Source organism: Balaenoptera physalus (genome assembly GCF_965194825.1).
Source record: "Balaenoptera physalus genome assembly, chromosome: X".
NCBI lineage: Eukaryota > Metazoa > Chordata > Mammalia > Artiodactyla > Balaenopteridae > Balaenoptera > Balaenoptera physalus.
In genome coordinates, this window is record NC_138903.1 from 9,037,633 (window position 1) to 9,059,931 (window position 22,299).

Here is a 22,299-nt window from a genome sequence, read left to right on the forward strand (position 1 = left end):
ACCACTGGAATGCCAGGGAAGTCCCTGAAAACAATCTTTAATAGTACTTTTTACCATGCCACGCTCCTCCACATGTAATTCAAATAGAAAAGCTGCAAAAATTTAAAGAATGCAAATCACAAATTATATCTGTATAACAAGCAGATGAAGTGAACTATTGAAAATCTGTACACAGTTAATTAATTTTGCACCGGCCGGCAAATGATTACAGATGTTCCCCACACGTAACCTTTCCCATTTTGCATTCTTCATCCTGTAAAACGCTCATTTCTTTCTCAGAAGCTCCCAGATAGTAAATACTCCATTTTCAAGGGACGCGGACGACATATACATACATCATTCTAGTTGGGCAGTGAAGAAGGTGGCTGAAATCATGTAATTTCTCGAGTCGTTTTACCTTTGCAGATGGGTGACAAGACGTTCCCATAGAGCGAAACTCTGCAGCACTTCCTCCTAAGCGCTGCTGCCCGGCTTTGGGCCTCAGCTGAATGCTAGAGGGAGAGCAAGGGGGTAGGCTCCACTCGCATGTGGTGCCTCTAGGCTGTGGGGCAAGTGGCCTTAATGATCTGCAGAACTTTCTCCTGCAGTGTGAAGGGTTGGAAACACAGATACATCAAATCTGATTTCCCAGGTGATGTGAGATAAGGAAGACTTCTGGTGAACGATGCCCATGGGCAAGATCACCTGAGTCACTTTCTGCTCATCTGCAAAGCCACCCTCCTTTACCTGCTGCCTTGGGAGCACCTGTGCAGTCTCCATGCTCCAGAGAGTACCTTTACCTCGCTTTCCATCGCCCCCTCCTTCCCCCCCCACCCCCCACCCCGGTTTCTCCTTAGTCACTTTTGTCACTGACATCACTGTGTCGCCCACTTGATACGTGATTCTCTGAACCCATTCCATCTGCCCAACTTTCCAGTTTTAACTCCTCTCTTCTGGGCCACCTCCGCACTCAGTCCTCTAATAAAAGGAGTATCCGTGCGGTTGGTAAAGCGCAACTTAAAAACTGATATAAAAAGTATTCCAGGGACTTCCCTGGCAGTCCAGTGGTTAAGACTTCACCTTCCAATGCAGGAGGTGTGGGTTCGATCCCTGGTCGGGGAGCTAAGATCCCACATGCCTCGTGGCCAAAAAACCAAAACTTAAAACAGAAGCAATATTGTAACAAATTCAATAAAGACTTTAAAAAAGCAGTATTGTAACAAATTCAATAAAGACATCAAAAAAAAATCTTTAAAAAAAAAAAAGTATTCCAGGCAAGTGAATTCAGCTGCCGGATATATTAGGCAAGAGTAAGCCTAATGGCACTGTTGGTGGGAATGTAAATTGGTGTAGCCACTATGGAAAATAGTACGGAGGTTCCTTAAAAAACTAAAAATAGAGCTACTATATGATCCAGCAATCCCGCTCCTGGGCATGTATCTGGAAAAGAGGAAAACTCTAATTCGAAAAGATACATGTACCCCCATGTTCATCGCAGCACTATTCACAACAGCCAAGACACAACCTAAGTGTCCATCGACAGATGAATGGATAAATATGTGGTACATATATATAATGGAATACTATATATACTGAGTAGTACGAATACTACTCAGCCATAAAAAAGAATGAAATAATGCCATTTGCAGCAACATGGATGGACCTAGAGATTATCACACTAAGTGAAGTAAGCCAGACAAAGACAAATCTCAAATGATATTGCTTATATGTGGAATCTAAAAAAATGATACAAATGAACCTATTTACCAAACAGAAATAGACTCACTGACATAGAAAACCAACTTATGGTTACCAAAGGGGAAAGAGGGGAGGAGGGATAAATTAGAAGTTTGGGATTAACAGATACACACTACTATATATAAAACAGATAAACAACAAGGACCTACTTATAGCACAGGAAACTGTATTCAATATGTTGTAATAACCTATAACGGAAAAGAATCTGAAAAAGAATATATGTGTATGTATAAATGAATCACTGTGCTGTACATCTGAAACACTGTAAATCAACTACATTCCAATTAAAGAAAAAGAGAAGGCTCAAGGGGAATCTGGGCTGGACCCTCAGCTGACCCGCGCGGACACCTCTCCTCTCCAATGTGCTCGCTCGCGGTGCTATTGTGCCTGTTTCCCACAGGATTCCCCTTCCAGGACGCCCAGCCTCAAGGGTGCAGTCCGCACACCATCCTGGGAAGCGCTTTTCCAAACCAATCCACTTTTCTTGTCTTTTTTTTTTTTTAACATTTATTTATTTAGGCTGCACCGGGTCTTAGTTGCAGCATGCGAGATCTCTAATGGCGGCATGCGGGGTCTTTAGTTGCGGCATGTGGGATCTAGTTCCCCAACCAGGGATCCAACCCGGGCACCTTCACTGGGAGCGGGGAGTTCCCTCCACTGGACCACCAGGGAAGTCCCTGAAACCAACCTATTCTTCGAATTGAACACTTTGCATTAAGTCATCCACCAACCACAGCCCTGAAAGATGAAGGCTCAGTGCATGACAGTGATGTGAGCCCTGGATAGTCAAGGGCAGGTGAAGGCTCTCGTTCAGGGGCAATAAAAGCGCACGCTGCCTTTCATTAATCTACAACTGCACCATCTCCACAATGGACGCGGTAAATCCTGCCCACTCTCCTCTTCATTCTGCTGACTTACCTAGTTAAGTCCCCCTCCCCCTAAAGATACGAGAAGAATGGAATATCACTATATACTTCATTCCAAAACTGTAAAGTGACTTTTATTTTCTTGGGTATGCCTCAGATAAGAAAGAAAATTTTAAAATTTACATTTCCTTTTTATGCTGTCCGCATAAACATCTCATGTGCTTTTGTGACTGTATTATGCGCCGGGGGGGCGGGGAGGGGGAGAATGTTAATATGAAGTTGTCTTTGTCTTGTCAAAAAATAAAACAAAAACAAAAAAGAAAACTGGACCCATCTTGAAAAAACTGGGTTGCCCTAAGCTTTGGGTAATCATTGGGGAAAGTCCAGAATTGTCTTGTCTGCTCTTCCGGCAGGAGAATCTATAGAATATTCACACCAATCAATAATTCCTGCCTGGAAACTAATTGTCTAAGCTTCACGATCACTTTTATTTTCTGTTAATGACTGTGTAAGTACCTGAGAACGAACGGCAGGAAGTTATCACACGGCTGGCATCAACCATCATCTCTTACTCAGAGCAACTAACAGTAAGGAAATCATTCCTTTTACTAAAATACAGACTAGGACTTTCAAGTAAATGGTTACACAAGTCTAATTATGTAGAACCTGCATTCCGTTCTTTCATTCCCCACCCCCTTTTTTCCCCCCCTCTAGTGTGTGCACACGTGCACACACACACACACACACACACACACATACTACACTTGTAAATCTTCTATAGATGGAGAAGATGCTGCTTTCCTTAACTGGTAAAGATCTATTTTATTTATTTATTTATTTTTTACAAATTTATTTATTTTTGGCTGTGTTGGGTCTTCATGGCTGCGCGCCGGCTTTCTCTAGTTGCAGTGAGCGGGGGCTACTCTTCGTTGTGGTGTGCGGGCTTCACATTGCAGTGGCTTCTCTTGTTGCAGAACACGGGCTCTAGGCACATGGGCTCAGTAGTTGTGGCTCGTGGGCTCTAGAGCGCAGGCTCAGTAGTTGCGGTGCACGGGCTTAGTTGCTACACGGCATGTGGGATCTTCCTGGACCAGGGCTCGAACCCGTGTTCCTTGCATTAGCAGGTGGATTCTTAACCACTGCGCCACCAGGGAAGTCCCAAGACCTATTTATTTAATCAATGGTAACGTGCTCCACCAAGCATGTCAGGGGCTTGTTCTCTAACCAAGTACAATGAAGTGCTGGCTACTCTCGGGGCAGAGTTTTGTATAAAATAGGACTCAGGTGGTTGAAAAGGGTCCAAGGAACTCTGTGAGGCTGTGTGTCCAGAATCCGACAATGTGCATCTCAGATGTTCCTGTCATGAGGTCTTGGTAGAGAACAGTAGTTGGCTGCCTCTTTGGTTACAGGGTAATTACAATTGAAAATAAGCATAATTCTGGGCCTGGCTTTCAGATAATCGAAACTTGTAACATTTGGAATAAAGTCCTTTTACTTTTAATCAACCTATGAGTGGAAGATTGGCTCTGATCCTTCACTTCTCCCTGTGTCCCAGCCCTTTGCCATGGTACACCGTGAGCAGGCTGTACTTCTCTGCCTCTTGACTTGGCCACGTGACTTGTTTTAGCCCAAGGAACAAGGTCGAAGTGGCACTGTGCCAGTCCTAAGCCCAGGATTCAAGAGGCCTTGTGTGTGTTTCCACTTGCTCTCGCAACTCTGCCATTGCCAGGAGAATGAGATGCCTGAGCTTGCCTACTGGTCCCAAGAGAAGAATGGGAGGCACTTGCAGCAGAGCCCTCCTCAAGCCAAGACCAGATAAGCCAACCCTCAGCTGATCAGCAGACTTGGGAAACATCATAAATCATACCTGTTCTAAGCCACTACATGTGGGGATGGTTTGTTATGCGGTATTAACTGACATGTCATTAAATCAGTATCAGGCAGGTTTGGTTTACAGCACTAATTGGTAGTGGTCCATGTGATTAGTTTATTTTTAAATGTGATATAACAATACAATCATGTTACTCAGTATAATCTTGAGAGAGTCCTAATAGAAACAGATTAGCTTTTGAGTCGAATGGCCCTATATTCATTCAAAGGGAATGTTCCCTCATCTTTGAGAGCCTGTTTGGGCATTTGTAAAGCCAGGATTATCATACTTACCTTGAAGAGTAGGAGTTAATGGGTAAAGTATGTAGTTTACCCAGCATATGGTAGAACAGTAAATGTTAGCTTTTTTTTTTTTTTAGCCATGCTGTGTGGCCTGAGGGATCTTAGTTCCCCGACCAGGGATGGAACCTGTGCCCCCTGCAGTGGAAGCGTGGAGTCCTAACCACTGGACCGCTAGGGAAGTCCCTTAGCTATTATTTTTATTCAGTAAAATATACAAGAGAAAGTCTATTTTATACTTGAGTCAGTATTTGTATTCCATGATTTTTTTCATCGTTTAATTTTTTGCTCATTTTCTTCTGGTTTCACTTACATAACTCCTCTCTTTTCCTTGCCTTAGGTCTTTTGAAAAATTCAAGTACAAAATCTGCCATTCTTTTTGCCCAGTGCCCAAAAGGGATGATTTATCAAAAGCGGTAAGTCCCGCTGAGCTATTTATATTGCTCTGGACACAAGTTTCATGTTATGGACAAATTTTCAAACATTAAGTTCTTTTGAAAGAAAATCAAGCATAGAAGATCATTAAATGTCCTCCTTAAAAAGTGAACATTTTTTTCTCTCCCCTCTCTTCCATAAACTCCTTCAAATAAATATTTGATATAATTGAGATGTTTTCTAATTAAACCCATCATCCGCTCTGTGTAAAGCAATGGCAACAAGAAAATGCTTGCCTTCCTTTCTGTTGTAGCTACAGAAGTTATTTCACTTTGCAAAGGATCGTAAAATGATTTTGCCAGGAGCAAGCAACCTTTTTCTGGAAAGGGCCAGATAGTACATATTTTCAGCTTTGTGAGCCATATGGTCTCTGTTGCAACTATTCAACTCTTCGGTTGTAGCACAAAAGCAGCCATAGACAATATGTAAACGAATATGTATGGCTGTGTGCTAATAAAAGTTTGTATACAAAAGCAGGTGGGCCATAGTTTGCAGGCAACTACTATAAACAATAAACTATAAGACAAAAGTCATGCTGATATTAATGCAAAATGAGCCACACTAAAGTTCAGATATTTTCTTTACTATAATATCCATACTATATGTAAATATCTCTTGGGCTGGCTTTTAAATATCAGAACTTTTGAAAGGTTTTGTGTAGGACAATCATAAGGTTGGGTTTTATTCATGGTATCTATCCTTATGGTCCAAAGTTCCCCAACATTTGCAGGACAGAATATTTTAGTTTCAATCCTGCCGGCAGGCTGATTTAATTCAATTTCATTCTAATTATTCTGTTTAGGACATTCATTCTGCTATTTCCACAAAGATCAACATTGGGTCTATGTAGCACCAATGTAATAGTATTTCCGTCTATTTGCATGTTGCTCAGTCCTGTTTTAAATGGTGACCATATTAGACAATACATTTTTTGTTTTCCAAATAAGAGCCAACAGGAATATCAAAGGAAATACATGCCCCTCCCAGCCCAATTTCATGTGGAATCTCCCCCTGGCTTCCCAAAGCTCATCATTAAGGTGTACTCTGACACCACTTTTATTTAGCTCTTCCTCATGTTAACAGGATCTCACACCAACCCAATGATCATTCTGGTTCACCCCCGTGAAGACTGGCTAACTAACACGCTCAGCCCATAAGAAACAAGTTAAAGAAAGGCACGCACGTCCACAGAGTTCACACGAACCCAGCTGCCCTGACACGCTATGGAAGTATTCATGTGCAAGCTGAGTTTGGTGTGCAGATGTTGGTGAACGGTTCATGAAGACCTCCACGAGAACATCAAGCCTGCCGCCGAGTGAACTAGCTAAAGGTGAATTTCTTCCAGGTTTCCATTGTTAAAAACGTTTCATTCACTAAGATGGGTTTCAGCAATCTCACAGTGCGACCTTTATTTTATTGGGTAATTTAATCTGCCCTTAATTTCAAAGGGTGGTATTCTGAGATAAAGCTAGACTGCGCCGTGTATCCCTTTTGTGAGGCAAGATGCAGGTTCCTCTCGTCTTCAAGAAGAAATGATTTATCACGTAGCATGTGATAGATCAAGCCATAAGATTCCCTTTCATCTCTGAGCCTGTCTATATTCCCAGTTTTTAAGACTCTGGATTTTCTTTGACTGCCTAGATTTTGATTATTTTTGGTTTCAAACCATTCTAACCAAAAACGTTGCCAAGGTGGGCTTTGAAAAAAAATTCCAGTTCATCACTGTTAATGTTAAGAAAGATAGAGTCAAGAAATTCATGTGAAACTAGAGTCCTGGTTTGGACAATGATTATGTGTAGAAACATCAGTGTTTCTAAAAGCTCACTTCCTGATACCGTATGAAAATACACGGATGTTTTTAATAGCAGAATTTGTGTAACGATTGTTAATACAAAGCTAAAAGCTGACACGGAACCCTTTCATCTAGGAAGCATGCTGCCTAATGTTGCGCAGGCTGCAAGACAAAGAAAAAAAAATCAAAAACCAAAAAAAAAAACGGTGCTCAATTTCCCAACGCAGAGCTTCCTGCCTTAGGGTCCGAGCAGGGTGCAGACACTCAAAAACCCAAGGGGAGGCAGGCAGGGAGCAGACCCGAGGGCACTGATAGGTTATGAGAAAAAGAACGACACAGTCATGGCACAAATGGTCCTATCGCTGTGTGACTGTGTTCGGTGGACAGTCTATTGCCCTGAGCCAGTGGTTCACAACGTGTGTGTGTGGGGGGAGGGGGAGGTGATTTTGCTCACCAGAGGACATCTGGTAACATCTAGAGACACTTCCGGTTGTCACCACTAGAAGGGGGTGCTACTGGCATCTAGCGGATACACAGGATGCTTAGGAGGCTAGTACACATCCTACAGGACACAGGGCAGCCCCACACCAAAGAATGATCAGGTCCTAAATGCAGGAGTGCTGAGACTGAGAAACCCTGTCTGGCCTTGGAGGGCATTTGGGGGGCCTGCAGTGAACTGGAGAGCACCAGCTCTCTCTAGGGGCAGCAGCTCGAAGGTTCCAGCTGATGTGGGCATGTGGGAACCTTCCATGCAGGAAGAGAACCAAACAAAGGACTGAGATTTATTCAGGATATGATGGAATGACTTCAAATTATCTTTAGAGCCAGATGAGAAGAATTAAAATATCTTAAGACTTGTTGCCAGAAAGACAACACAAAGAAAGCCAACTTCTTTCAACCTAAATCAGATGAAAGAAATGGGTAATGAAAAGGGGAGAGGGGAGGGAGAGGGATGGACTGGGAGTTTGGGGTTGGTAGATGCAAACTATTACCTTTAGAATGGATAAACAACAAGGTCCTACTGCAGAGCACAGGGAACTGTACTCAATACCCTGTGATAAACCATAATGGAAAAGAATACAAAAAAAGAATGTCTAGTCACTTTGCTGCACAGCAGAGATTGGCACACATTGTAAATCAACTATACTTCAATTAAAAAAAGAGTGATAAAAAAAGAAATGGGTAATGAAATGGATTCAGGGTCACAGGCTGACACGGTGATTCTAAAAAAAAGGATATCCATGGAGGCGCAGTGCATACGCCCTGGCTGACAGCAGCCCCCCTGTCCTATACCCTGGGTCAAATCTCTAATCCAGAAGCTACCATGTTAACACCCTCAGTCAACCCATGATGGAAACTCAGTTGAGTTAATAAATGAATTTCATAGCGTTCTTTTGTTTTAAATTTAGGAACACATTTAGTAACTGTAGTGACAATCTGGGTATATGATTGAAAGCATTTTTAATTTTTAAGAGCACTCTGGCATTTTAGAAAATGGACATATTTGCTTAGTAAATATTTGTCAAATGATTAAATGTATTAGCCTTTTTTTAAAAAAAAATGATTTATTTATTTATGGCTGTGTTGGGTCTTCGATGCTGCACACCGGCTCTCCCTAGCTGTGGCGAGCACGGGCTTCTCATTGTGGTGGCTTCTCTTGTTGTGGAGCACAGACTCTAGGTGCCGCGGGCTTCAGTAATTGTGGCACGTGAGCTCAGGAGTTGTGGCTCACGGGCTCTAGAGCGCAGGCTCAGTAGTTGTGGTGCACGGGCTTAGTTGCTCCGCGGCATGTGGGATCTTCCCGGACCAGGGTTCGAACCCGTGTCCCTTGCATTGGCAGGCGGATTCTTAACCACTGTGCCACCAGGGAAGTCCCCGTATTAGCCTTTTGATTCAAATTTTAAACGTGAAATTGACTTTAGACTTGTGATTGTAAATTGAAAAGTATAACAGAATTTAACTGTTTGGTAAATAGCATTGGACTCTTAAGGTGAACTTTCAATTCTCTAAATAAGTATGGATACTCCAGATATTTAACAAACTCAACCACTGAAATGTTTAAATGGTAAAAGTCTAAATATTTTAAAGTTTTAATGGTAATAAGTTGAAACATTTAAAGTTTAAGTGGTAATGAACTTGTTGAATAAATTAATCCATGTATTAGATTTACAAAAGTTGTTTAAGTTTTTTAAAAAGATTTTGCCTATTAGGGTTGTAAGTTTGCCCAGTTAGATAGATACTTGAATGGTTAAACAGAAAACAGAATATATTAACTTTATAAATGTAGATTACAATGTATAAAGAATTTTAGCTAATTAAATTTAGAAATGAGAGCAATTGTTTGAGTTTAGACTGTTTAACTTAAATTAATTCAACACTAATCAAAACCCTCTGTAAAATTATTTGTTCTTATTATATACAAAAATGTTACTTGAATTATAAGCAGAAAAAGAATATTTGTAAGTTGAACTTAAAGCTTGAGGGATATTTTGATTTTTGTCACTTAAATAAGTTAATTATCAATTTAAAGCCTACAGAACTGTATATAGCCCTTTAGGGTGGGAGGGAGGGAGATGCAAGAGGGAAGAGATATGGAGATATATGTATAGGTATAGCTGATTCACTTTGTTATAAAGCAGAAACTAACACACCATTGTAAAGCAATTATACTCCAATAAAGATGTGAAAAAAAAAAACAAAAGAAAAATGCCAGCCTTAGACATTTAAAAAATCATTAATAACAACCCAACTTGTCTTTTAGCAATCAAGAAATAATGTTAACTATTGAGCAAAGGTGATATGTCAGAAAGGTGCACAACTTTCCAGGTTCCACAGGTACAGGATTTCTGGAGCCAATCCTATGTACCCCATTTGCCTGAAGGAAACTGCAAAGCAGAGTTTGTAGCCCCTGGACAGATAAGGCAATGGTGCTGACTAGAATCCTTTCTGGAAGCTCAGTTACCATTAAACAGACTATAAGAATGTTAGTTCTGAAGGACCCTTAGAGTTCCCAGGCCTCACCCCCCTCCTCACTTCTCCCCAGGGCTGTAATGGCCAGGACTAGTCCCAGGGCACCCACTGTAGAGGACGTTTCCAACAGGGTTACTCATACACCCTCCCCCGTCTGTTAATTTGTTAGGGTTCATTCTACAGTACTTTCCAATTTTTATATAGCAGTTTCTACAGACCTCAGTGAGTTCCTTTTCTGCATGAGTAGATGAGCAATGAGCTGCCATGAAGCAAGGTATACGGCGACAACACACTTACGAGAACTGTCTGACAGCGCTGGGTAGGGGGAGCGCGTTTTTGAGTACAGGAGGGCAAAGTGAAGGCTGGCATCTACTTTTTCCTCTAATTTCCTATCATTTGAAAATGATACCAAGACTATGCTCTGCAATTCCATGATGTGCAGTTGTTAAAAGGGGCATATGATTTTCTTTTCTTTTCTTTCCTGCTCTGAATTCAGACAATGTATCCAGATGACCTATGAGGACACCTCATGACAGCTAGAATCCGTATTTAGACAGACCTGATGACAGGATAGTAAGCTGAAAATAAAAGCGAAACCCTTTTTATCTTATTAGCTAAAAAAATCAAACCAAACCAAACCCAGGAAGCTCTCAATTTAGCGCTAAGCCAAACAGCGCCATCTGCTGGCTGCTTGCTAATAAGTGTTATCTAATCAGGGCCGCCGAACAATGGTGATGGATAGGAGAAAAGGGCGAAACGGGCTCCCTCCCCACTCCTTCCTCGGTGTCCTGGGACTCCCTGTCACAGGTCCTCCGCAACACAAAGATGACAAGGCTTGCTTCTAAGAGCAAGCATCCCCATTTCCGCTGGGACCCATTTTCTCCCCTTTCTTTAAATGAAGGACACAAGAACCAAAAATACCTTGGATTCGGCTTGGCCATCAACAAATACATTTCTAAGCAAACAAAGATTACGCTTAACTTCCTCATTTTCTTTTTCCACTCCTGTTCTTTTCAGGAAAGAGATTAACTACAAGCTCGCCAACCAATCAACGCAAATACACTGAGACTTTGAATCTTTCACTGAAGCTCCAAAAGGAAGGCCTGGGTAGAAGGAGGTGAAGGTAACTGAGGTGCAGCTAATCTAGCACCAAGCAGGCTGTTTCTACCCACAGGCTTCATGTTTCAATTCCTACGGCAACAGGACTAACTCTCAGCTGAGATGATACTGCTGGGCTTTTTGACTGTCTTGCCATTTCCATAGATGAGCTGGCCTGAACAATATTTATATTTTAATCAAATACAAATCCACATGAAACCGTCTTTTTTGGAGTATCTTTTCCTGTGTAACGAAGTGAAATGAGGGAAAACACTGACCTGACGAATCAGATTCACCACTCCAAAGCTCAAATGTCATCACCATGGCAACAGAACAGTCAGGGTCCACCCTGTCTCTTCCCTCAGACTGGAAACTGCATAGCGCCCTCACTAATGAAGGAACGTGGTGAACACACTAAAAACAGTGAGTTTGGGGCTATGAGGAAGGGTCTTAAGACTGATCCTCTTCATGAAACATTCTATCCTGTTTTTAGTTTTCTCTCTCCAAATTAAATTAGCCTCTGAGGACCTGCTTTGCATAAAGGATTTGCTCACTTGCTGGCTTACTCTGTGCTTTCAGAAGGATCCCATGTTACTGAGCCCTTTGTTCTGGGAAATGACAGGGATCATTTCTACTTTGGAACCCAAACTGGGCAAATCTCAGGTGAAGTAATGCAGAAGGTCAGTCCAGTGTACATATCGGGGGGTAATTTTAACATATTAAGAAGGTATGCTAAAGATCCTCTATTCGTTAGAAGATCATTTATTGAAAATTCTGAATGAGTTTCTGACTAAACTCTTCCAAGGCTGGTGTTTATGTAGGCAGTCAATTAGCTTTAGAACTCAGGAGAAATGTCCCTTTCATCAATTATGTGCCTGATATTTGAGTTCCTTTTAAGGGAAAATTAACCTACACAGCTAGTCTAAACCACTTCATTTTATCATAATTAACCATTTCTTTTTATCCATTCTTAAAATTGTACAAAATGGCTCAAAACTATCTTCCTTAAGATTCTTTTTACGTCTTAAAAACCTAGTTTTCACACAAGGAGGCCAATTTGCCAAAAGCTAATTTTCCAAGAAGCCAAATACACCAAATCTACCCATTGTAGGTTTAATCACTTTAATAGTTTTGAGTGGAATGTTGGATTTTAGTGACTGATATATATTTTCTGAAATGTAAGTAAATTAAGGGCAGCATAAGAATTCTAAAAATGCTAAAAGTCTGGCAAAAGAGAAATACTGTAAACTTCCCATATGGAAAACTATTTTTAATTTAAAAATTGGCATTTTTTATATATGCCAATATATATAAAGACTGTTTCAGCTACTTCTGATTTCAGTCTGGACGTTTTTAAAAGACACTCCCTGTTTTTTTCTAATTTAAACCATTTATCTAGTTTTTAATGGACTATCAGTCTTTCCCTACTACATCTAGCAATTAAAAAAATTTTTTAATTGTAAATTAAATTAAATAGAAATTAAATTAAACTTTAATTAAATAAGTACAAGTAAAATTCAAAATACAAATTAAAAGGCAGATAAGTCAGCATTTAAAATTAAAAATGAAGTTGAAATTTAATTCAAAGTATTGACATTTAAATCCAAAAGCAAATATTCATAAATTGCCAAACAATTCTATCACAGGGTTTGATTATACACACACACACACACACACACACACACACACACACACACACACACATATATAATTTTCTTTAAACAGTTGAGATTTGACATGGAGCTAAAATCATGTAAAGAAGTGGAAAGGGGGTATGGTAACCCAGGAAGGACATATGAAGAGTTGAGTGAATGGTAGCTCAATTTTGAAATACATTAACTATAAATATGTAATTGGACATGAAGGATTACAAAAATAAACTGGTTAAAGCAACTAAAAATGCTGAAAGATGACTGCAAAACCAAAGTATTTAATTTAATTTAAACTGAAAAATGACCAATTCTGATATTTTGATTATTGATAATGAAATAATACATTTCTGAACATATTATATTTTATTAATTATTAAATTGACTGTATAGAAAATATACATGTAACCCATCATCAGATGCTACGGTTGACTAGTTGTGTTAAAGCTGTTTAGATACTCCTTGGAATGCTCTAATGCCATCTTTTAATAAATCAGGACATGTCTATATTAGCTTTAGGTGAATGGACTGAGAATCACTGTGTGTGCGTGCATACACAAGTATGTGTGTATTTATGTGTGCAGGTTTTAAATTTAGCTATTTCTTACCTCTCCTCCTTTAATCACTGTGTTCTGACCAGTGCAGAGAATAGCAACTCTACTGATTTTTCCATTTTAGATGCTATGATTCTACTAATGCAGCCTCAGAGTACATTGTTTAGTCCCAAAGTCACACTGTGTCTCGTATCAGAGCTTTTAGTCAACTGATACCGCCAATTATTTTTTGCTAGAACTGATGTAAATTCAAATCGCCCTGATTCTACTGTTGTGCGGTTGAACTTTCTTGAACTTAAGCACTCGATTTTTTTCCTGGTTACATTTTATCTTGTTTTACACACTACGTTGCATTGTTTGTTGTGTATTAGTTAACTCTGTGATTTCTACCTCCCCCTCAGTCCTTTGCTCCATTTTGGCCTAAGGTAGCCTATGTAACAAATCCGTCACTGAGGAGTGATACATACTTGCTGAACACACTTATCCTGTCCCCAGAGCAAATACCTCTAATACCTTCCAAGATTCCATTTATCCAACCCTTTGAAATGAATATTTTCATCTCTCCTGCCCTCATTTACTTGAAGTTCAATTATTGAAACATAAGAAAAATGCACTTACAAATGGCATTTTAGTAAAAACTTAATTAATGAACAAATTATGCCAAGTTAATTAAAAACTGAGATGAAAACAATCTGATAAAATCATTAATCTTCCTGAAAGTGTTTAATTAAAGCATAGAGTATATCTTCATTAATATGAATGTCACAAATATATGTTACAGTGATAGCTACATAATCAACTCTAAGTTTTAGGCAGCTATCTAAAATAACAAAAAGAAAGTTTAAATTACTTATATTTTCTTGGGGATTTGGGTATATTTCAAAGGTGCATATATCCAGCATTCTGAGAACTCACCCTCACTCTAAACAAGATAATAATAAAGAATCAAACCATAAAGAGAAGAAAACTTCAAAACCTCAACAATAAAGAAGAGACAACTTCTCTTCTTAAATTCTTGAAGAAGAGAAGAAACGAAAAGTTTTAAGTGACCTTCCCCATCCCAAACTCAGAATTCTAAAGGACGCTAAGAAATTACGGATTTACTGAGGAAATTCTTCTGAAGTCTCTTGAGTAGCTATTCCTCATGTTAGCAAAATCTTTCTTGGAAATAATTATGGCTTCAATTCTAAAACCTGATAAACTTAAGAAAAAGTTTTAGTGGCCAGTGTCACTCATAAACTTCAAAATGAAACATTAAAATAAAGTAATAAATAGAATCTTGTAATGCTTTGAAATAAAAATAATCCCAAATCCTGGATGATCTCTTTCAGAAATATTAGGAAAGCTCAGTCAATGGAAATCCATTGACGTAGCATTGTATATTCTAATGAGAAAGAGATCATGTGAACATTTCAAGAGATAACAAAAGATATTTGACAAAAATGAATGCGTACTTCCTTAAAGAATTAAAGAAGAATAGAAATAGTGCCCATTAAGATGTCACTGAAGACCCGTCTTACACTGAAAGCCAACAGCCACGCCCTAGCGCATCACTGTCTAGAGCTTTCTGTGATGACGGAAATGTTCTCTACCTGCGCTGTCCCATATAGTAGCCACTAACCACTTATGGCTACTGAGTACTTGACATGGACATTGTGACTGCAGAACTGAATTTTAATTTCATTTTTATCCATTTAAAATTAAAAAGCCACATGTGCTAACGGCCATTATAAAGCACAGTACAGCCCTAGGGGGTGTTTCTTTGTTCAAGGTGGGAGGGAGGGCAAGAATGTATAGTGTAACCGTTATTTTTGATAGTTTAGCAGTTGCTGTTATCAATTATTAAGACATTTTTTAAAAACAAAGAAAAAATTTTTTAAAAGCTATAATTTTATGTAGATAGTATAATTTTCTATCTAAGCAATTAAAAGGAGTTACCTTTAAAAATATAGTCTTAATTAGGATTGTGTAAAAGGGAGAGAGAAAAGGTAAATTTACAGAACTCTGTAGCACTGATCTCCAACAGCAATATTGACACACTGAAAATGGTGGAAAGGTAATGCCATTCACGACAGCAACCAGAAAAAAGGAAAACCATCCCTATCTATTAGAGAACATGAGAAGAATATAATATGGCTTATTCAGAAAACAAGAGCATAAATCTATCACAGCATATCCTACACATATTTTGGGGGGCGCTTTTCTTCCAGATTTTCAGACTAGCACTAACCTTTCAGGCCACAGAAGAAGAGAGCTGACACTGAGTTATGCTAGATGTTTTCTCTATCGCTGCTCATTGTAGCAGAACAACTGGATTCATTACTTACTTTGCACCCCATTTTTATGGATAAAGAAACTGAGGCACAAGACACAGAGCTAATAAATAGCCAACCTGGGGCTTAACTCTTTCTCCAAAGCCAGTCTCCATGGCATGAAAACATGTCTATTCGCTTTCTCACCTTTTCCCCACAATATCTGTCCTATTTCTTTCAGATATCTGCACATCTGATTTTTTAAATTTTTATTTTATTTTGGAGCATAGTTGATTAACAATGTTGTATTAGTTTCAGGTGTACAGCATAGTGACTCAGTTATACATATACATGTATCTATTCTTTTTCAAATTCTTTTCCCATTTAGGTTATTACAGAATACTGAGCAGAGTTCCCTGTGCTATACAGTAGGTCCTTGTTGATTTTCTATTTTATGTATAGTAGTGTGAATATGTTAATCCCAAACTCCCAATTTATCCCTCCCCTGCCACCTTTCCCCTTTGGTAACCATAAGTTTGTTTTCTAAGTCTATAAGTCTGTTTCCATTTTGTAAATAAGTTCATTTGTATCTTTTTTTTAGATTCTGCATATAAGCAATATCATATGATATTTGTCTTTCTCACCTTTTCCCCCCAATATCTGTCCTATTTATTTCAGATATCTGCGCATCTGATTTAGAATGCCTCATTTGGGATCACAGAGGGCATGAAGGCATAAAAGCAGAAGAAACTCCTGATAACTGTTGCAAACATTAATTGAAAAAAGGAGTTTAGTGTTGATGCAGGGTATAAGCAGGCCCAGTTCACATATAGGCCAATAGCCGACGCTGAAGCTGGTTGTTTGGAGCAGGGAATCCATGTTCCGTGAAACACCAATTATACTGAAGACACAGAACTCTGAGCGTGATTATTAATGCACGTGCTGGAACCTACATGTCTAAGTGAGTGCTGGTCCTTGGGAAAGCCATCTTGGAAATGCAGGTGTAAATTCTAATTAAGCTAAACTCGTTCAAGAATTTCTGAATTACTCTTTTAAAAGTTCCTCCAGAGCCAGTGTACAAGTAACAATAAAATTAGCCTTATAGATTTTCTATGAGAAAATAACAAAACCAGTATTGTGAAGAAAACAAATAAAATTTATGAGGAATACCTTTAAAAATGACTTTAACTTGAATTCTGGTACTCCCAGAAAAGCAGCTTTGATTAGAACAGAATATGGAGGCAGTCAAAGGCTTTCCTCAAATTCTGAAGGGGCCTTCTAGGAGCTTTCATGGGCTTTAGAGATTGGTGGCTTTGGCTCTTGATTACATCTAAGTCCACTTCAAGTCTCAACAACTTTTATTTTCTTTGCTAAAGTGGTATAATTCTAACTACTCCTCTGTTTGGCGTGGATGGTCTTGAAACTCTTCCAGCTCTAGAATGCTTTGAATCTTAGGAAGAAGCAAACTGCAATGGGATTTTTTGGCGGTCCTGAACGGCAGTGAACAGTGGGGCAGGGGATGGGGATGGAGCAAGGAGAAAATGAAAGAGAGAGGGAAGTGGGGGGGGGAGGGAGGGAGGGAGGGAGAGAGGAGGGGTGAGAGAGAGAGAGATGGGGGGAAAGATGACCAGGCAGGAGTTGGGTGCGAGGAAGGATAGAGAATGGGGATTATAGAGCATGCGTATGAGAAGAGGTGATCTATAATTAACTGAGCTGTAGGAAGGGCTAGTTGGGTGGGGAAAGAAGAGCAAGGCAGATTGGAAAGAAAGGAGGAAGAGGGAGAATGTGGGTCAAGAAACCACACATTAGACATTTCCCAGCATTGGACACCAAAGAGTACTCGACTCAGATGTGCTTGACTGCTACGTAGTGTGGGGGAGGGGAGGGGAAGCAAGGAGGCAGGGAGTATCCCTGCATTTTTATATACAGGTCAGGTCCAGTACTCATTAAACTGAGTCATGAATGAATGATTTGTTTTGACATATCACACTGAGATCCTCAGGATGGAAGCACAGCATTAAGTGTTATAAAAGAGAATATTTCTGGCATTAATGAAGGCCCTGCATCAGACAGAGACACTATAAATTTCCTTCTGCCTGTCAGGGGAGTGTACCGTATGAGACCCTGCAAGGTAGCCTTGGCCTCCCTGAAGACCAGCAATCCTCTCGATTCCTTACTGTGGATAATGGGACCCAATAATGCCAGCCTGTATATTCAGGTTGATTCAAAAACAAGTGACCCCAGGGAAAGAGAGATGTCTTCTGCTAATTTAATCAGCAATAGCTTCAAGGGTTCTTCAACCTCAGGTTCCTACACAAACAACTCCTGACAGGTAGACAATGGAGGAAGCCTATTCTCTTTTGAACAGTTGTGAGTTAGAAGGGCCAGATGGAAGGAAGAGATTCAATTCCCACAGTAACTGTCCAGATTATCTAAAGGCATTAAGGCTTGCCCTCTATTCCTTCTCCATCAGCATGAAGAAGGATTTCCAAGAGCCTTAACCCCCAAGACAAAGCAAAACACCAGTTTTTTCCCAAAGCAGAATGCCAACAATAAATTGCACTCATAGAGCGATTCTGCCATTTTTCAAGATGCCTTTCTACTATCCTGTTTGATCTTGGTAATATTATGAGGTAGGCGCAGGCAAGTTTTCAAAATGAGGACACAGATGTTCTAAAAGGTGAAGTGATTAACCTCAGGCCACACCAAACAAGTTAGTTACAGAATCCAGACAGAGCTCAGAAGGCTTGAGGTCTATTCCAATATTCATGACAGCCAGAATATCCAATTTCAGGCTTCTCACCAGAATTAAACTTTAACTTTATTTGAATTAAGTTCTTGCAAAAGTGATGAAAAAAGAGCATCCAATTTAACCCCATACAATTACTGAGCACCTAGAATGTTCTAGATGCTATTTCTGTGGTTAGGTTACAATAAGCTAGATGTAGTCCCTATCTTTAAAACATACTGTTTAGCCTGGGAGACAAGAAAACAGGGAAATAAACAAGTAAATGAGTTAGATTTTTCCAGGTGGAGAAGGTGGCAATGGGAATAACAGTCCCTTCACTTATTTTCAATTATGTATTCAATAAATTTACATTAAGCAGTCACTATGTGCTGTGCACTGGGCTGCCATGTGCTGAGGACACAGAGGTGGAAAGGTACATGATTCCTTCTCTCCAGAATCTAGGAAATACATATGTAACGGCCAAATGCCGTGCAATGAGGTCATGTCTAGGGCAGAGATGCACATACGAGAAGCAATGGAATCACAGAGAAAGGAACTGAAAATCTACCTGGGTTGTGTGAGACACTTCCGCTGAGCGTGTGTATGAGTAGAGGTTATCTATACTTAACTGAGCTGCAAGAAGGGCAAGTTGGGTGGGGGAAGAGCAAGGGAGATTGATTGGAAAGGATGGGAGAAGAGGGAGAATTTGGAATCTGACTCCGAAACTTCTAACACCCCGTCTTGCCCTTATGAAACTTATCACATAGCCAGAACAGGCCATATAAACAGAGAACTACAGTAAACCGTGGTAAGTGCCGCTGTGTTTGTGAAGTGCTGTGCTAACACATCCTCTAGCAACTCCTTCTGCGTGAGCACGTGAGGAAGCACCGCAGTTCTGAGGACTGAGCTGGCCCTTGGAGCACGACCAAGTCTATCAGGGAGAGAAGGCAGGAAGCCATTTCAGGCAGATGAGAACATAGAAACAAAGTCTCCAAAGCATGAACATACTTGGTAATAGGGATTGGGAAGTTTGGAAACAGGATCTGAGATTCGATTGAATAGAAGAATAGGACAGGAGGCAGGAAAGCGAATTTGGATGGTGTTTTATGAGTCCAGGGTAGAAAAGCAGAGGGCCTGAATAGAGGCAGTGATGATTAAGATGGCGAGATTGTATATTTATGAGGAGGTTCAGCTGTAGAACATATGGGACCTGGGAAACTTGCAATGTAAGTGAAGAGAGAGGGGCGGAAGATGGCTCGGAAGTTTCTAGCTTCACTGGCTGAGCGGCTGCAGAAGCATTCACGGAGGTAAGAGACACAATGGTTCGGGGGTGTGGTCGGCAGAATAATGGCCCCCAAAGGTGTCCATGCCCTCATCCCTAGAAACTATGAGTATGTTAGCTTGTATGGCAGAGGGGGTTTGGCAGATGTGATTAAATTATGAATCTTGAGATAAAGAGATTCTTTCGGATTCTGGAGATTATTCAGATGGACCCACTGTAATTACAAAGGTCTTTGAGGAGAGAGGTAGGAGAGTCAGAGGCGGGGAAAGAGATATGATGATAGAAGCAGAAGTGAGTGAGAGAGAGTGAGAGAGAGAGAGAGAGAGAGAAAGAGAGGGAGAGAGGGAGAGAGGGAGGGAGAGAGGGAGAGAGGGAGGGGGAGGGGGAGAGGGGGAGGGAGAGGGAGAGAGAGAGAGAGAGAGAGAGAGAGATTGATTTGAAGATGCTTTGCTGCTGGCATTGAAGATGGAGGAAGGTGTCATGAGCTAAGGGACACAGGTGACCACTAGAAGCTAGAAAAGGCAAGGCAACAGATTCTCCCCCAGATCCTCCAGAAGGAAGGCAGGAATGATGAACCATTTTGGACTTCTTCCATTGTTTTAAGCCACTAAGTCTGTGGGAATCTGGTACAGCCTCAGCAGGAAACTAATACGGGAACAAATAGGAAGATTAAGAATTCAATTTTACGACTGCTGAATTTGAGTACCTGGGGTGCACCTACTTGGAATTCACATGAAAGCTAGAGTAAAACGTGTTGAATTGGGAGTCTGCAGTATATAGGTCATGGTGACACCAAGGGGCTGAAAGGGGTTATCACTAGGAGCAAGAACCAGAAAGTGGCTGGAGTTACACCCTGGCAAAGAGCAACCTTGAAGGGTTTCACAAAGGAAAAGGGATCAGCTACAGAAATGAGGAGGTGGTGGGAGGGAAACTTCGAGAGCGCTGTGTCACAAAAGCCTGGGTGAGATGGCTAGCAAGGCAACTGTCAGTGAAGTTAAAGTCTACCTGAGGCCAAGTGGGAAGAGCTCAGAGAAGAGGGCGCTGGACTTGACAATATGGCAGGTCTTTGGTGACGTTGGCAAAAGTAGCTGCAGTAAAGCTGTGGGATGGAAGCCAGATCAGGTGGAAGAGTGAATGGGAGGTGGGGAAGTAGAGACAATGGCAGTCCATGATTTCTAGGAGGTTCTCCTGAAAGTTGGGTGAGCAGCAGGGTGAGAACTGGGTGAGTTGAGGCAGAAGTATTTGAGTACTTGTTTGGTTGCTACTTTTTGAAGTTGGGGGTTATCTGAGCATGTTGTAGACTGAGGGGGAAGATATTAAAGTGGAAGAAAGAAGAGGGAATGATGGATAAAGGCTGAATTCTCTGGAAGCCTCCATTTTAAGAGTAACAATTTCAAGAGAGCCCATCTTTATTCATGTGTTTACTGTGAACACACAACATGAGACCAACTCCCAACAGCCTTTCAAATGTCCATTAGCTGAGAAAGTGAGATGACTTCACAATCCTGTGGTTTTCACAATTTATCTCATGAATTTCTACCCATCACCAGGGCTCTGATGGTGGGAGGGGTGTGGAGGGGTGGAGAACTGAAAGTAGAGTTTTTATTTGTATACGTTGCAGGGAGCATCAGAAAGAAGTAAAAAAAACTTAATCCAGGCACTTGGTCCTAAATAGAGAGAGAAATCTTCTACTTTGTTTTGGGAGTTATACTAAACGAATTGTTGAAACATTAATTTCAGCCAGGAGCATATTGTTAAATACAGTTTGGGAGGAGAGAAGCAATGAATCCAATCAGTCTCAAAGAAACATAGATGAAGGAAGTAACAATAAGTTCCTGAGTTCCTTTATACCAGGTTGAGTGTTTACAGTTTAAGCTGAGAACTGAATATTGAAACGGCCTAGATAAGTCAAAAAAGAAGTAGTTTTTAAAAATATCAAATCTCCTTTAGTCTGTGAACACAGGAGTTTTCAGTGATGTAAAATATAAACAGTACATTCTTCACTTTTTGAAAAATGTAAGGAGTAAGAATTATATTTGAAAATGAAATTTCCTTGCCTGTCATCACAGAAATTTGCCCCAAACACCCAGGACAGTGATACCCTAAGTGATACCCTGTGATGTACAGGCCCATTAAAAATAATACTCTCAAGATGGCTGCACTGCTGTTTGTAGGTTTAAATCTGATAGATGTGTTATGCATGTTGAACAAGAAAGGAAACCATCAAATTCCTTTTAGTGACCTGAGGAGATTTCCCAGAGCCTTTCTAGTGCGTTATATGACATTCATTTGTTGTTGCTAAAATTCCCCAAGATTCCATAACTCCTGTTAAATTCAAAGGTAAAGCCACCATTTGCTTTTGTGGGTTTAAAACAGTTCCTATCTACACCTCCATATGTACATGGTACTGAGGATGATCTTTTGGATAATTAGTAATACATTCCATTAAGATTAATCAGTGTTATCCACTGTTCCTGGAAATCTGATTTTGTATATATAAAACAACAGTACAGAGGGAGGAACCAAGATGGCGGAGTAGAAGGACGTGTTCTCACTCCCTCTTGCGAGAACACCAGAATCACAACTAGCTGTTGGACAATCATCGACAGGAAGACACTGGAACTCACCAAAAAAGATACCCCACATCCAAAGACAAAGGAGAAGCCACAATGAGATGGTAGGAGGGGCGCAATCACAGTAAAATCAAATCCCATAACTGCTGGGTGGGTGACTCACAGACTGGAGAACACTTATACCACAGAAGTTC

At 40.4% G+C, this 22,299-nt stretch overlaps 1 protein-coding gene and 1 long non-coding RNA gene across 3 annotated transcripts in view; one reads left to right on the top strand and one right to left on the bottom strand.

Moving 5' to 3' along the window:
• Positions 1-22,299, bottom strand: part of MID1 (midline 1) — a 398,682-nt gene that overhangs the window by 317,754 nt on the left and 58,629 nt on the right. The gene's annotated exons all lie outside the window — the stretch shown is intronic.
• Positions 1,292-16,566, top strand: LOC309652991. 2 transcript variants are annotated; one of them, XR_014258954.1, is made up of 2 exons: positions 1,292-11,747; positions 16,201-16,566. It is a non-coding gene; the product is annotated as an uncharacterized lncRNA (long non-coding RNA). The 2 variants fall into 2 exon arrangements; XR_014258955.1 differs by having other exon boundaries at positions 1,292-11,490.